General features: G+C 41.0%; 1 protein-coding gene across 4 annotated transcripts in view; it reads right to left on the bottom strand.

The window, feature by feature from the left end:
* SEMA4D (semaphorin 4D) overlaps positions 1 to 17,346 on the bottom strand; it is a 183,969-nt gene that overhangs the window by 72,208 nt on the left and 94,415 nt on the right. For 2 of the 4 annotated variants that reach the window (XM_019517306.1, XM_019517307.1), the window contains exon 2: positions 3,695 to 3,761. The gene's annotated coding sequence lies outside the window, so the exon portion shown is untranslated. Of the gene's footprint in view, positions 1 to 3,694; positions 3,762 to 12,345; positions 12,511 to 17,346 lie in introns of those variants that run through there. The other 2 variants (XM_019517308.1, XM_019517305.1) reach the window with 2 other exon arrangements.

Here is a 17,346-nt window from a genome sequence, read left to right as displayed (position 1 = left end):
CCCCCCCCCCCCCATCTGTCATTACTGTGCAAGTATTGTTTTTCAAGACCAAACTTTTTTAATATCAATGTTTAATGATATAGACATCAAAACAGTAAATCAATTCAGAGAAGAACACAAAGACAGATGTGTAGAGCAGTGGTTCTCAACCTTTTTACAGTCAAGGCACTTCCTTGTTAGACTAGGCACTCCTTACAAAATGTCATCTTAGTTTTCACTCATTTTTTGACTACAGAATAATAACCAAGCAATTCTGTTGCAAATTACTCAGAAAAACCACAAAAGGTCAGAATTTTTTTAACACTAAAGATTCCTGCTTATAATCTCTGGGTTTATCTGAGTCATATTTGAACACCTAGTCATGCTAACGTAGTGTGGCACCCCACAACACTCTTGAAAAGATCTCAAGGCACCTCAGGGAGCTATGATACCCTTGTTGAGAACCCTTGGTATACAGACAGGCATGTTTTCACGTGAACTGCTTCCTCTGGCAGAAAAAGGGTCCATCTTTTTCACCTATCAGACATTAATCGTTATTTTGTTTTGAAAGAATTTTTCTTCAAGAGTTTTAAAGGCAGAAGGTGGGGCAGGCTGGCATCTTAGAGACTAGTTCAGAAATGCGTATGCCAGTGGTTCTCAACTGAAGTTCTGTAGCAGCAGCTAGGTAAAACTGCCCCGTGCACACTCCTGCTGCTTTAAGACTCTGATCAGCCTAAAAACAGGCAGAGGCTGACTTGGCTGTAGCCCTTCTCAGTTCAGCCTCTGTTTCCAGGAGGAGTTCAAGGGGGGGACCACACCAGGAAAGGTGCACAGAATGAGGCAGCTCCTGTCTTCAGGCTGATCAGAGCTCTAACACAGCAAGATACCATGCACATGCCACAGCCCTTCCCAGGTAGGCTGTGCAGGAGATGAGGGGCAGTTTTATCCGGATGCAGCAACACCCAGATGAGAAACACCGAGGTAAATGGAGGCAGCACCAACAGTGGTTCTCAACTGGGGATTACATCACAGTCAAAAAAAAGTGTTGAAGGGTTGCCCCGATTCTGAAAAAGTTGAGTGCCACTGGCATAAATTTTCATAGATTACAGTTTATGTCAGACGCAGATAGACTTGCAGAGAGCAGGGGTACTAAACAGAAAGAAATAAAGTTATCTAAATGCAAAAAATAAGGAAAGGAAGAGGAAATGGCAAAGGGAAGAAGGGGCATTGCTAAGAAAAGCAGTTAACCCAAAGGAATGTAGGTGTTACAAAAGCTAATCCAAGTAACGGGACAAAAATCTACAATCTCTGTTGAGACCATCTTTAACACAATCCAGTTTGTGAATGATTTCTTATTCCACAGTTTTGTATATAGTAACTTACTTCCACACCTGTCCCCCTCCTCCCCCCAATAAGGAAAAGTAAATGGCTTTCAAAAAAACAAAACAAAAACAACTTAGCATGTGGTTATAGCTATACTTCATCCTTAAACTGCTCATGTTGTTGAAAGGTTTAAATTACTGTTTCTAAAACCATTCAAGATTGCTTACTTTTCCTCCATTCTACAGTGTTTATAGAAACTATAAATTGCACAGTATGCCAGTTTTGTCTACCATGCTTTACTTACACAATTCATTTATTCTACACTTGTGGGGTAATATAGAAATGCCCTCTGTTTTGGTTCTCATGCTTTCAGCACCGGTCACAGACATGTTGACGCTTTTAGTCTGTCTCTCTCAAAACATTATTTTAATCTTATGTGGTTTTTAATATGCAACACAAAATGAGCATTAATTCGTTTTTGAGTAAACCACAAGAGAGTGGAGCAGTAACTTTTACTATTTACCATAAGGTATGGGAATGCATTTCCATATCACTGAGCACATCTACACAAGACACTGACTGTACAGTAGCCTGATACCACTGTGCAAAAACCATGACGTGACACTATTGCACAGTAGCATTAGGCTACTGCGCAGCAGATCACAAAAAAGGCATCTGCCACTAATTGTAATTATAAATGGTACTTGTACTAATAAAAGTACTAAATAAATGTGCAGTAACACCTCACATAGGTGTGGGCTAGCCTGTATCAAAATGAACATTTTTGGCTGCTCCAGTAATCTTACTATAGCAAGGGACAAGGCACTATAGTTTGTCTGTATCCATACAATCTTCATCACCCACTCCTGGATGATGGATTGGTAAATAAACTTGAACTCTGCTTTCACTCACACAGTTGTTTCCGTTGACGGCGCTCCATTGGTGGAAAAGGAAACTAACACAGGTTGAGAAAAGTTTCAGCTGTAGGTGCTGCTCACAAAGTAAAACTCGCAAGGTTGAACCTCCAGAAGCTCTAGGTTAAGAGTCTTCCAAATTCTGCATTATAAAGTTTACCATTAAATAATCCTCAATAAAATTTATGCTACTAATTACACTAGTGTTTTTCTCCCCAGGATTCTTCCAACTGTCTCTTAAAACTTTGGAAAATAAGAAGTCATACTTCTGCCTGATACTTTTTTAAAACCGATTACTACTACAAGTAACAACAAAAATTATTGTTAAGGGAAAAACTGAAATACCTCCCACAAATTGTTCCATTTATTTTGTGCATTTATTGGATGTAGAGTCACATAGTTTCCTCCTGTTGTTATGGAAATCCATAGAGCAACAGGAAAAAGGAAAGAAAAACATTATAAATGGTAAAACTGCTATGTCAGGCTGGGGGAACTCCTGGGCAACTATTGCACTTGAATCTTATTTCAACTGTTACTTAAGTGGATGCTGAATTGTCTAAGTCAGGAAGGCTGCTGGCAGACGTGAAAAAAACCTCTCTCTACCAGGAGCTATTAGATAAAAAGCATCAAAAAATCCCCACTAAATCACACCAATCTATACAGACGATGGGCAAGCTGGGTCCAATTAACACGATGCATCTTCTGGGCATTTGCTGGGCTTGGTGCAGGGGTACACCAAGTCTTAAGTAAAGCACCATTTTCTTTTTTTAACATCTGTAAGCAGCCGAAGTTCTCAGAAGTGAAAGGAAAGTGAACTGAGGTCACCTTTCTATCTCTTCTGAACCTAGCATACAGGAGGACAGCCACAATTTAAGTTGTACAAGTAGCAGTGGTCCAACTGATTAGGAACTGCTGGGTCAAAGTTGAGCCAGAGACCAAATGCTTTATCCTTCCCTTCCATGTACCTCCTCCTCCTTCCAGCCAAATAAATTCCCTAGGTGGAGAACTGTGAAACTGTTCCATCCTCAGCTGCATGTTTACAGCAGGATTAGCTGTTTGAGGACTGAGCCAAGGAACAATGGGCCAGATTTTCTGATTTAGGGCTACATGCCATGACCTCTGTAACTCAATGAATATGGTGCTCCTATTTACATCTTGGAAATATGCATTTCCGTGTCTCCTCCCATGCGCTAAGTGCTTACCAAAGTGAGACCCTGATTCCAAATGGAACATTTAGCACTCGCCAAAGAGTAAATATTCATGTTCTTTTTATGATGCTTTGATTTGGGAAGTACCTTGCACTTGAAGCAAAATAAAAAATAAAATTTGCTACCAAATCCTTATCTCAATTAAGCCGATTATACTAAATTAGGACCACAAGCCGTTTGCTCTGCTGTTCAAACAGGTACATAGCTAACACAGATACAGAGAAATTCAGTTGGAATGGAGAAGAAGAAATGAGTTATATTTTACTGTACCTATTCACCACTTCAAACTTCCCACTTGTTTCTGGAATTAGAAAGCCTTCAGAAACTGCTTCTTCTTCTAGAAAAAAAAATACAATTTATTGAGTTTGACACACTACTGAAATGGAAATTAACAACAATTCTCCCATCAAATTTGGCTCTTAGTTCCAGAATCCTAGGTGGAAGATTATTTCTGACAAAAAAAACCCCACAAAGCAAAAACAAAAACTGAGGACTGATATATGGTATTTGTAGCCGATGAGCCAAAATATTAGTATATTATTTACAATGAGGGGAGAGGGGAATGTAATTAAATCCTCCTGGTACAAAAATGTACACATTTCTGTTGCTTTAAGCTTCTTACTTATTCTCATTTCCCCTCATTCATCTTGATTGTCTTCCCCAAGGTCTATTTACAATCACTTCTGAAAATTATTGATTTATTACTGGTGGCAAGAAGAACCAAATGAGAAATAAGGGGCCCTTTAGATTTGACACTGTGCACACAACAAAAAGAGAAAGTCTGTCACCCAGAAAATTTACAATTATCGTCACTGCTAACCTAGAGGCTAGAATTAAGAATTATTCTAGCCATTATCCAAACAAATTAAAACCAAAAGACACTTCCTTGAGACTTGTACTTAATCTATGACAGCAGGGGTCAACTTTTTTGGCAGCTGTGCCACAAGGTAATCCCTGTGTTGTCCTTAGTGAAAGTCCAATCCCCAGGGGTGGGCACAATGCGACCCAGGGGTCGGATGTGACCTGCCAGCCCATTATATCCAGCCCACAGGGCCCCTAAAAAATTTAGAAAATTAATATTTATCTGCTTTGGGCTGCCTGTCATGCAGCCCTCGATGGCTTGCCAAAACTCACTAAGCGGCCCTCTGCCCAAAATAATGGCCCGCCCCTGCTCTACCCCATCTGCTGCTCTGCTTCCTGCCCCCTGCATGATTTGATATGTGCCCCACACAGAGACATCCTAACTGCCACAGGCTGGGCATCCCTGATCTATTACATGATTTTATAGATAGATTAAACTAACTAATTATCTTTGCAACAGCAAAGATAACTTCAAAATAACAGGTTTAGTAAGCATGAGATTCAACTTGCCTCCCCCTCCCTGCAAACCAAACAACTTGCACAAGTTCAAACAGTGACTCAGAGCCAACAGCAGAAACAGAATTCAGAAATTCTCATATCCAGCCTTATGCTCTTAACCACTTGACTATGCTCCTTACACAACCCAATTTGCACGTGAAAAAAATAAACCCCGAACAACCCTTTCAGAGGATTTAGTCGTGGTCAGTCACCTTTATGATGACAGTCACATCACACTTCCTCTTAAAGGAATGAGCAGGAATGAACTGGAAGCAAGCTATGAATAAAAGTAATGCCAATGTTAAATAATTCTAAAATCCTGCTGTAATTATATAGAAAGTCTGAGCAAGCTTTTGGCAAAAATGCTGATAAAGACAGTATGACACAAATATTACAAAATTAATTTTTGTTCAGTACAATACCTCACCAAGACAATGAGGCGGCACTGAATAATCCATGACAGACCAAGATGCCTTGCATATAGGAATGAAGCTTCAGGTTTCCTTTCCCAACATCATTTTGAATTATGCAAACTGTTAATAGATTTATTTCCCTAATGCTAATATTGAAGGAACAAAGAATTAATATTCACCCAGGCTTGTTAAAGTGGCATTTCCAAATCCTGTTATTACTGTTCTTACTTTTCTCTCACTGAAGTCAACGATGGGGGGGGGGAATCAATTAAATTAATCAAATTTAATGCAAGCAAAGTTAGGCCACAGTACCTCTGGAAAACCCTTTTAAACATTACAGAGCTTTCTGAATGTTCATGAATAGTAGCTGACATCCAGCTCCTGATTCAGCCATGCAGGAAGAAGCGGGCATGGCCTGGACCCACCCCAATCCCCTGGGTGGAAAGGACATGGCCCAGTAAGAATTTGGCAGCAGGGGAGGCTGGCAGTATTAAAAGCCACTGCTCCCCCACCATCAAATTTTCTGACCTATGGAGAGGCCTGTGATCCAGATGCTACAGCTCCACAGGCCATATAGGTAACCCCCACTTAGCGCTCTTAGTCAGTTCCTGAAAAACCATGTGTTAAGTGAAACCAAAAGTATTTGATGACCCAAAATAGCAACAGCAAGTGTTATAATGAAACTCACTGAGTGATAAGTGAATTCTGGTATCAATTTCAAATGAGCACTATAGCAAAACAGCGCTAAGTGAAACAGTGTTAAGCGTGGGTTGCCTGTATTTGATCCGTGTGTTGGAGATAGAGCACCCCTGAGTTAAGACAAAGGAGACTCCAAACAACACTACTCAGAACCAAAGGGCTGATGGAAAACCCAGTCCAATACCCAGATGCTGGAAGAGTGGAGGAAGTACAGAAATTCTTTCTGTAGGCTACCCTCAGGACCTTCCTTTGGAATGCCCATTTTATAAATCACTTAGTAAGTTAGCAGGCATCTGATAACACTTCTACTTACCTTTCCTTCCCCCAAACCTAAAACTTCCTGACTACTGGAAAGAAGGATTCCACTACTTCATTGCTGGGTCCTCATTCCCGATTGAAATTGCGATTGGTTGTTATTGCTGCTGTTCATATGATGATGATTTTCCCAGGCACTGGCAGGGTAAAGTTTTTAAAAATATATTCCTAGGGTTCTAAACATCAGCACTGAAAGTGACAGTCTTTGTTTTCATTTTGTTCAGGAATGAGAAGAACAAGGACAGAGACAACAGTGGATGTATCATTCCCTGCAAATGGGGGGAGAGGAGTCAAATACAAGTGCATCAACTCATGCTTGGTAACCTCTTCGCAATCATAAATGACTCAAAACTTAAATTCTGTTAAGTGAAACCCATCCTGATGATTTGGGTCCACTCCTACTTGCCTACTTGATGCTTAGAGAGCTAGACATTTCAAGGCCCCAGATTCTCCCCTGGTTCAGCGCTTTGAAAATAAAGCATTCACTGATTCATTCAGTTAGGCTAGAGGTGCATTCAAGAAAAGAAAATGCATTGCCTATACATTACAATGTATTTTTCTGTTTGTTTTACGAAGTACTTTTTATTTAAATGAAGCACCTAGGCCTAGGTAAGTAGTTACATAATGAGTCCTGAACAGCTCTAAGGAATCTTTGCAGCCACAGAATCAAATAATAGAGTTAAGTAGTTCTTTAAATTGCCTATCATGGAATTTTCCATCGTCCAACTGATTTGTCAAAGCAACTGCAAGTGCAAATGCGTGGGAACATTCCAACACAAAGAAACAAAGCTGTGACAGAAGGATCAGATGAGAATTTTATTAAGTCAAAATTAAGCCAGCTGATGGCAAGACAAATTATAATACTCTACAACATCCACAATGGGAAGTAAACACAAATATTAGATGTAAAGGTCATGAAAAAAGCAGTGAAAAATCTGACATGCTTTTCCAGATTAAGAATACCTTTGCCCTGCTCCATTGTTCTGAGCAATTCAGCACACACTATCTTTTATCAAGGTCTCTGACCAATAGCTGTTCTTATCTAATATATATAGTGGAAAAAGTACACATAACTCCGAGTTACTGCACACAGAAGCAAGCCTTTAAAACAAATTCCTTGATTCTGAACATTTAGGGCAGTGATTCTCAATCAGGGTGCCACAATACTCTTTTAAAAGTGTTGTGGGGTGTCACACAATATTAGCACCCTTAGGTGTAGAAACACCTACATGATTCGCATGCTAAACCCAGAGATTACAAAAAGAAATCTAGGGTCCAAAACACTCTGACCTTCTGTGGTCTTGCTAAGTTTTCTGCGACAGAAAACTGCTGTTATTTTTTCATGGTCAAGAAACAAGTAGAAGTTAATAACTGGCATTTTCCCAGGAGTGCCTTGAGATTAAACAGGTTGAGAATCACTGATTCGGGGCTGCACTCACTAAAGTCAACAGAACAACAATTACTCACTCGACTATGCTTTAGGGTTACGTCTTCCAAACTGAACCGCTAAACTTTCTGTGAGGGCATTCCTGCTTAATTGTGATCATAGTACTTGGATAATTTAACATTCAACCTGAGATTTCTGGGTCAAATCTGCAGAGGGTCTGGGCACTGAAAGAAATGTGAATTTTCAGTGCTCAGCCAGGAACAAATCTACCTTCCACTAAAGTCCAAGGTAAAAATTCACATGGGCATCATGGGGAGCTGCATCAGATACCACAAAATTAACCCCCTCTATGGATTTTGTCTCTCTTATGCAATATCACTACTGATGGGAAGTAAAACCACAATTGAATAATCATTTAAGCATGCTTTGTGCATAGGTCTATAAATGTAGAACTCTTTCTGGGATGCAGTTGAGAAGAAGTGAGGATTAATTCTGTAGGAGCATAGCTGGAGCTCTCATTTAATCCCATCTCTATTGGCTGTCTGCCTGTACAGGCAACATTTGTAGTCATACTGTACAAATAAATTGCTATTCACAGCTTGCCAATAGCTGTGACAATTATACACATTAGTGCATTGGAACCTGAATATCAAAATTACATTCAAATTAATGTGACAGATTTCAATACACCCTTCAGATACTACTACTTGCCCTAAATCCCCTTAAAACAACCTTAAAACTATGAGTTGTAAGAATTCCCAAGAGAAGGTTATGTATTTTCCACTTGTCCGAATACATACATAGTTATTTTCTTCCACAAAGGATAAGATTTCAAATCTCACGCTGAGAAACTGTTTCTTTCGGTCATAATTACTTAAGCATGGTGCAGTTCACTTACCAGAAATGTTATAGTATGCCCAATAATTCTTTGCAAGTTTTCAATAAAGTAATAGGTAATTATTTTGACTACTGTGACATCAAAGTTTTTTTAAAAATCCACTGACTTATTGAATGAAAGGCTAAAATAGGTTATGAAGAACAACACTGTATTCCATCTTTAAAGGAAACTCAGCAATTCTTTATGTAAATTAAATACTCCGTTAGCATTATAAAAAGGAACCTTTTCACACTCCTATTCTAAAATAATCAGGCTATATGGCATGCTAACCTATTAAAAGGTACTTCTGCGGTTCTGGGATATTTGCCAGAAAAACAACAACTACCGCTACTTCACAGCCTTTACCAACTACACACATACACACACACACAAACATACACACATATACAGGTTTCCCTCGATTTATGCAGTAGATGCGTTCCCAGGGAACAGTGCATAAATCAAATTTGTATAAAGAGAACCCAGTTTACAATGAAACAGATAGAACGTGTTCCCACTGCGGTGAGGGAGGGAAGGAGCGAGGCTGGGCCTAGGGAAGGGGCAGGGAGAGGGGCGTGGCACAGCCCAGTAGTTACAAGCAGGCAGAATCTGATGTTTCTGGGGCTGCAGGAGGGGTGGCACTGGGTTCTTCGTGACGCTCAAGGGGAGCAGCAGCCCCACGCACCCCACTGCTCCACTTCTCCCCACTCACTGCAGCCCCTGCAGCAGCATCCATGGGAGCGGCGAACACCAGCTGCCTACAGCCACTGGGCTGTACCTTGCCCTGAATCCCCCAGCACGGTGCAGCCCAGCGGCAGCAAGCAGGCAGCATCCGCCACTCCCAGGGCTGCAGCAGGGGTGGGAAGCAGCCTGCAGCGGGACGAGAGCAGGTTGGAGCCAGCAGCTGCTGCAGGCTGGGGCCAGAGGCAGCACCAGATCTTCCCAGCGCCTGGCATTGGTGCTGGGAGGGCAGGTTGCAGCAGCCCCCCTCCCATCGGCACAGTCCACCCTGAGTGCCGGGAAGAGCCTGGTGCTGCTGCTGTCCCCAGTCTGTTCTTGTCCCGCTGCAGGTGGCTGTCCACCCCTGCTGCAGCCCTGGGAGCAGCAGACTCCGCCTGCTTGCAGCGCTGGGCTACACCGCACCAGGAATATCAGGGCACTGTGCTCTAGGGGAAGCGGAGCCCCAGGGAGTTCAGGGCATGGCGCAATCCAATGGCTGCAATCCGCTGGCACTGGCCACTCCCAGAGCAGCTACAGCTGCAGCAGGGGCTGTAGTGAGTGAAGCCCCGGCCGCAAGGCCTTTTCCCTTCCCCTTACCCCTTCCCTTCGCTCACAGCTGTTTCCCTTCCCCACAGAAACTCAGAGACTTACCTGCTTGGGGGAGGGGGGAGTGTACCTCTGCCGATCGCATAACAGCAAATTTACTTCACATATAATAAATTTTAGGTATAAAAAGGCTCATTGCATAAGAGCAAATTCACATAAATCAAAGTCGCATAAATCAAGGGAAACCTGTATATACTTACACACCTTACTTCCATGAGCAAGACACAGCCCACCAATAAATCTGATCCAGCCTGTGGGCAGGCACCTGCCAAATCATTGGATCTGACCCACAGGTGGCTGGTAGCTGCTATGGCTTCAGCTGCTACATGGTGCCAGAAGGGCAAGGCTGTTTCCGCCGTGCTGGGTAAACAAGCGGGACTGTTTCCACCTAGCAGCATCAGCTCTGGACCCAGGTGGAGGCTTCTGCTGCAGCAGGTGGGTTGTGGTGTCAGCTGCTGGCAGGTTTTACTTCAGGACTCCAGAACCTGCTGGCTGTGCCCAAAGCTGATGCCACCGCCAACTTGCCACAGTGGAAGCCCATCTGTGTCCACAGCTGAGTGTTGGGGCTCTTGGTGAATTACAGCTCTGGCTGGGTTCTCAGGAGAGGAGGGGTGGAGAGGACCTCAACAGGTCACCAGAGTTCATTAGTTCTCTAGCCAAAGTAATTGCGTGCCCCTGCCTTATTTCCACACTATGTACTCCCATATCTAGCTCTTTGAAATTCGAACATACCGCATTTACTCAAATAAGATGAGTCTTCCCTCCCCTCCCAATCAAAACAGGGGGGAGCCTCTTATCTTACATTTGCATACAAGGAAACCTCATCAAATACACCATCTATCATTCAATTACTTCCAAAAGCAGCATGTGCTCAGTAACAGAAACTATGAAACTGATTAAATGCAGCCAACACTGAGCACTGGGCTAGTGTAGTCCATCTAAACAAGATACATGAAGTCCATCTCAGCACCAATTCTTTTTCAAGTCATGGTGAGCCCTACGTGGATTATATTTTTACTTCCTCTTCACTCCCAAGGATGAGCTGCACCTTTCTTTCCCATTCCCAGTCATTCCTGTTTCTTCACCAGCCTTAAATGTCTAGCAAACATCACCAAACTGGGCCCCAAAAAATCACCCAAAATCTCTCTGCTGACCCCTCTCTCAACCTGTCTCATATAATTAGTGTGGCCCTGCCCTCCAAGAGGTGAAGCCAAACTAGACTTCCCCATGCCTTATCTGCATATACATTTCTGGAGGATCCCAGGATGTATGACAAGAACACCTCGTTCTAGCCATGAGTGGGGGCTAATTAGCACATTGATCCTTTGTGGAGATGGTATCTGGAGTACACACACATATTGAGCTGTGGTGAGCTGCAGGGTCACCATGGCTTAAAATGCTGTATACTCTGGTGGGACTCAGCCCAATGAGCTATATAGTAAAACATGAGCCTTTTAGCTTTGGACTAATATATAAATAGGTGCCAAACTGTTGCTTAAAAATGTGTTTATGGAGTACCTGTGCTGCAACTGGCAACAGTTTAAAAAAAGGCCACATCAACTCTGGATGAACTAAACTTATGGGTACTATATACAAAAGTCATCTTTAACCTCAAAGTCAAGGGTTTTCAAATTTGCTCCTCACCTCCATGTGCTCAGGGACAGCAGGGTCTGACAGTAAGGAGTGGGGAAAGAAGCTAGGGAGGAGAGGCAGAAGGCCAAGGGGCTACCTGACCCTCCAGATCTACTTTCCTTGCTGCAGCAGTGCGGAGACAGGGGTGACAAATTCAAGGCAGACCTCCAATAATTACATTCTATACCTAGAATTTGTAACAAATTACGTTTTCCATATATAAAATCTATTATTGGGGATTGTGTTATAATCAGGGTCATCTTGCATTCAAGTATATAAGATACTTGCTGAAAAAGAAATAGTACAGAAAGATATCCTCTGAGTCCTGGAAGTTTAGCATCAGTACATCATCATCATCCTACTTAAATAAAATAGTTTCCTGCCATGTGGTTTTGTTCATTATAAATATATATGAATTTGCTACTTCTGTGAATCTGACATTTGGAAAAGTCAACCACACCAAGTCTATGTATTCTAATTTTATCAGTGAGTTTGTTTTAAAATACACGTACGAAAACCGGAAGTCAGCATCAAGCAGCCGATTAGCTATAAACTGCCAAAACTGTAAATGCTCTCCATGGATTCTTTCTAGCACCGGTTCTCAGAAATAGCATGCACAGTACAAAAATCTTAACACAGAACAATTCAGTGCAGAAGGAAGTAGGTTAGAGCTTCAGAACCATTTTAAAACATTTTTTTAAATCAACATTGTCTTAGTAATTTGAGTATTTGACGTGTTAAATGCTATTTTAGTTCAAGCTCAATTACCATGGCTCTTTTGCTGCACTCTTTTGCCAGCCTTTTTTGCTGCACTCTTCAGCTCAAGAGCACTGCTCATTTGGTGTACCCCTGGAGTGACCAGAGGCAGAAAGAAAAAAACAAAATAGTAAAAGGTATATAGAGAGGCTATCACCTGTAATGATCAATGCAAAAGTCTGTCCTTTCACTCTTCTTGCAACTGTTATCTTCATGGCTTTAGCTAGAATTACATCCGGTGGCTAACAAAACTTTAGCTCATACAACTAAATTAATACCCTAGCCTGCAAAAACAAAAAAGGCAGAATTTCAGTAAACGCTTTCAATTCTGCAACATGAAACTGTTTTGAAAGGAGTTGGCTGCATTACTCATGACTTTAGGCTTGTGCAACATCAACTTTCTGTGGACAGGCTTTAGCTTGCAGAAATCTTGCCCTCCAGGTTTTTCTCTTACACTGGTGTAATAGCAAGAGTTGAAGGCTCTTATAAAGTACTTACTTTTTCAAAAAATTAAGTCTCCATATTCTTACTTGTATGACAAAAGCCTGCTCTAGACACTGGATAAAATGAGACATCATACAATTATTGTTCCATACATCAGAAGAATATATACATAAAGTTTCCACAACTAGTTAGGAGCAATTCAGGCAATTTTTCCCCCAAAGAGTATTTCAGTTACTTATTCTAGTTTATTATAATTCATCAGGATTGCAATAGGATTACGATACTGAGTATTAACCTAATATTATAATAATTTAAAACAATTTGAGTTAACATAAACTAGAAATTCTAAATTCAAATCCCAGTGAATAACAAGGACTCCAAGATAAAAAATGAGAGAAAGGTCAATAAAACAAAGCTATGGGGGGGAAAAAAGACTACCACTGTACAATAAAAACAACAAATCCAGCTCTTCCGGCTCCAGACTCCACTTTTTAAATGAAACTGTCACTTTCCAGATCTCATAGATTCCTTCTAGAAAACCTTTCATGAAATAAGGCAGTGGGGGCCAACTGTTTTGGCAGGCATGCCACAAGGTAAGACTTAGACCCTCCCTGCATGCCGCACTGATACCCTTCCCCTGCCTGATATGTTGCTCTGCTCTCTGCTCCTTGCTCTATGCTCCCGACTAATTAGGTGCTCTGTTTCCTGCTCAGCCACTGTGTTTCCTGCTCCCTCCCTGGTCTGCTATGACACGCACCTATTGCAGGCTGGCCACCTCTAAAATAGGGCAAGCATGCATTAGGAAGACGGATTCTCTTCCAGAAGCAATGTCAAAATACATAGTAAACGGGAAGAGGACCACAACATTTCTGCTATTCCTACACACATACCTACTACCTAATAACTCAATACCAAGAGAAGGACTGGCTGTTCCCATATATAGGCCATATCCTATTATAACAGGAAGGTACCCCAGACAGTTGTTTCATCCTCTCCCCCCACCAAAGGAAAGGAGCTCCAATACAAATGTCACCACCAAAACTTAGGCGAAAGCAGCTGAAACAGCAGAACTTCCAATTCTTACCAAAAATATCCAAGCTCAGAAATGTAACACACTCCTAGCTTTTTTGGCTAATGTTTTTGAGGATAGTGGGGGTAACACAATTTGAAGAAAACCAGGGGAAGGAGAGGCAACAGGCCAGGGTCAAGCTCACATTTTGGGTGTTTCCCGCATAATGTTATTAACTACTCAGTACAGAAAGAATTCAAGTTAAACTGTAAATATAAGAAAAGAAAATAGCTGCCCCTACAACTGTAGTTTGTTTCCCTACTGACCAAGAGGAACTACCTGTGACCCAACAAAGGTAAGGGACCACACACCACTGGAATTCACACTATCTTGTCCCTTTCAGCACCTCTTTAATAATGTGGAAGTCAGTAATGCTTCCCTTAGTAGTAGCATGAGATCATTTGATGCTTTCTCAGATTTTGCAGGGAGAAGTGTTGAGCAGTGAATACAAGCATGGTAAAATGACTTGTATTTTAAGCAGCATTATGCTATACTTTAAAAGTGATGCAACTCTGTTACATTATTTGCTTTCCCCTCCCACCTTTAGTTCTAGAAAGATTGGTTGCAGTCAACATACAGCTTCAGAAAATGGTGGAAGTTGTATCAGAACAAGTGCAAATAATACATTTTTAGTCCTTTCCAAATATGTTTTATACCTTTTCTATACTTCTCCAAATTCACTGAGATTTGAACACAATTGTCCATGTGTAATTTCACTATTGTCAACATAACTGGCTCACAGCAGCCATTTGAAAACTGAGATTTCAAACTCTCAACAGCATTCAGCACCAGTGCTCCAGCTCTAACAGTTCTAAATATCATCAGATTGAAACTGAAAAGCCTATGCATTTCTTTTTCTGAAGAAAAAAGGAAGGCAACACAACAAAGAAGTAATTCCATGCAATTTTAAGTCTGATTTCTTCTCAATGACTTTTGAGGAAGGACATAAAAGGAACTATCCATCATTGGATAATTGATAGCATCCAGGTTTAAACTAGTGTATGGTATTACGGCAATGGTTCACAAAGTACTAGATCATATCACTGGACTCTCACAGCAGATGGATGCAAATGCCCTTTCCAATGCTGATTAGGATGTTTTCATCACCTAAGAATCCTAAGCTTGTTTTCCACTAAAGAAAAATGGCAAGGACAATCTTCATTGCATTAAAAAAAAAAAAAACCAACAACACATGCCATAATAATGAGAATAATGAAGAGGGGAAAAATCCACTTTGAATAGATTATCTGACCTCTCCAGAAAAAAAAGCCAAAAGAAGCCTATTTGAATAGGGACAATGAGAAGGCAAACACAAATGAATAGACTCTAATGAGTTCTATCCCGCTCACTCTCTACCAAGAAAGAGATCCTTAAATTACTGGTGAACACATCTTCAACAGACATCTTAAAATCTCACTGAAGACTGAACTTTAAAAAGAACCCTTAGTAGTTACAGGATATACAAGTGGGAACAGGGGAGAAGGCAGAAATGTATTTCAATTCATAAAGTAAAACGGGTGTTTCTCTCTCGGTAGGAGCACAACTTGCAAGTTAGAAATAAAAAGTGTTAGCGCCTCCAAAAAACTGTCTTATTTGCAAGACACTGACAGGATCCTTAAATTTGGGATGGCATCAACTACAGTTCAAATCAAAATTCTGTGCTGGATTAAATTAGCAAAGCTCCATTGACTTCAAGGGAGCTGTGCCAATTTACACAAGCAAAGTATTTGTGGAAGGTCCTTCAAAGAGAGAAGTAATATAGCACTTACTTATTTTAGCTATATTTAGGTAAATCTTGTCCTCAGTTCAAAGGAAAAAAAAACTACTTGGTGTTTTACTTTTAAAACAATCTTAATTGGAACCCATAGACAGAACTGAATCTATTTTTAACAATAAAGAGCTGGCATCACAAAAGGTAACAACAGAAGTTGTAACAACTTTCCATTATGTAGCCACTATGACTTCTGTCAAATACAAAAGCCATAAAATGATCCCAAGGAAAGCACTATATGCTGAAAAGTGGCAGTGAAGCATGATCTGGGGTTTCTTTATTACTCCTTCAAATTGAAGATCCAGATTAGTAACAAAAATTGGTTTGAGATGAAGTCACAGTTCTTTGCATTTGGAACTTTAGAAAACCTTGGAATTAAAAGCAAGAAAGTGTGTGTGCGTGCATGTGTGTGTCACTTTTTCAGCTATCACTCTAACAAATGAGTATATATTTAGGATATCGGGTTAGTTAGGTTGAAACGTCATTATGCAAGTCTCCTCGAACATACTGCAAGTGTGTACATCTGAACATCTGAGTAGAATATGTAAGGAGGGAGAAGGTTTTGAAATGCACCTGACTGGAAAATGTAAAAAACTATCAGTATAAAATGGCAAATGTTCATAGGCCTCAGTAAACCTTGCCTAAGTTCGCTCAGAAAGCTTGATGAAATGCTTTTTATAGCTTTTGTTGCTTTGGATACGAAGGGTATATATTTTTATAGAAATTAGATAAAATTCTATCTACAGCTTCTAATAACATTTGATTAAATCACTGCACAAGCCAAGTTTGTACTGACGCAACTGTACATGCCATCAGCATGCCTTCCATCGAGTCCCTTCTTGAACACCCTTCATTTGTTTTCATAAAGATTGCAGACCTATCTGAAGTCTTGTGCTTGATAAGTATAATTGCCCTTGTGAGCTCGTTTACAGAGAACGCTTTGTTATTGCAGCTACATAGAAGAGAGAGACAACTTTCTTGGGAGCTTTACACCATCAGGAAGCAAGGGCATAAATTTAGTTTCTCTAGTCAATGAACACACCCCATGCCAATTTACACAAGCAGGGTATTACACTTGCTCAAGAAAGTTCTATAGTGAGCTTTAGCATTATGGTGGGTGCTGCTTCTCCAAGTGAAAATTAAGATGATACATAACCACACATCAGAAAACAGACTTGCAGCTGCTTTACGTTAGTTAATGGACCTTTGGAAATTCTCACCAGCTGAGGATCTCTCACTAGAGTCTTAGGGAGACTGCACCTGACAAGTTTCTGAATTCTCTTCCAGATTGCCAAAGACTTCAGAATACAGAGAAAAGTATGGCTACGAGATCCGTGCCATTTTTTCAGAATTTGAAAGCAATGTGATGCTGAACTATTTCTTGGATGCTGAAGATGAGCAGAAACAGCTTTGAAATAAGCTGGAGTTGCAAATTGTGTCAGAGGGGCCTGCAGAGGTGGCAAAAGCATAAATATTAATTCTATAAATGGTGCCAAGACAACCCCATTATTGCAATTTATCAACTTCAGCCAATTCTAAATGAATTGTTTGAGCCTGGGAATTTTATAAGATATAGAAAGCAATGATACATGACAGCAATTACAAAGTAGAATTTATTTATACAAATAGGAATGTTTCATAGTTTCATAGTTTCTAGGGTCGGAAGGGACCTGAGCAGATCATCTAGTCCGACCCCCTGCCATGGCAGGAAAGAGCACTGGGGTCAAACGACCCCAGTAAGGTGGTCATCCAACCTCCTCTTAAAAACCCCCAGGGTGGGAGCCTGCACCACCTCACTTGGAAGCTGGTTCCAGACCCTAGCCGCCCTGACCGTGAAGTAGCGCCTCCTGATGTCCAACTTAAACCTTCCCTCC

The sequence above is a fragment of the Gavialis gangeticus genome, unplaced genomic scaffold (assembly GCF_001723915.1).
Source record: "Gavialis gangeticus isolate Ggan-Ray unplaced genomic scaffold, GavGan_comp1, whole genome shotgun sequence".
Taxonomy (NCBI): Eukaryota; Metazoa; Chordata; order Crocodylia; family Gavialidae; genus Gavialis; species Gavialis gangeticus.
Note: the sequence above shows the minus strand (reverse complement) of the source record. Positions and strands in the feature narration are given on the sequence as shown.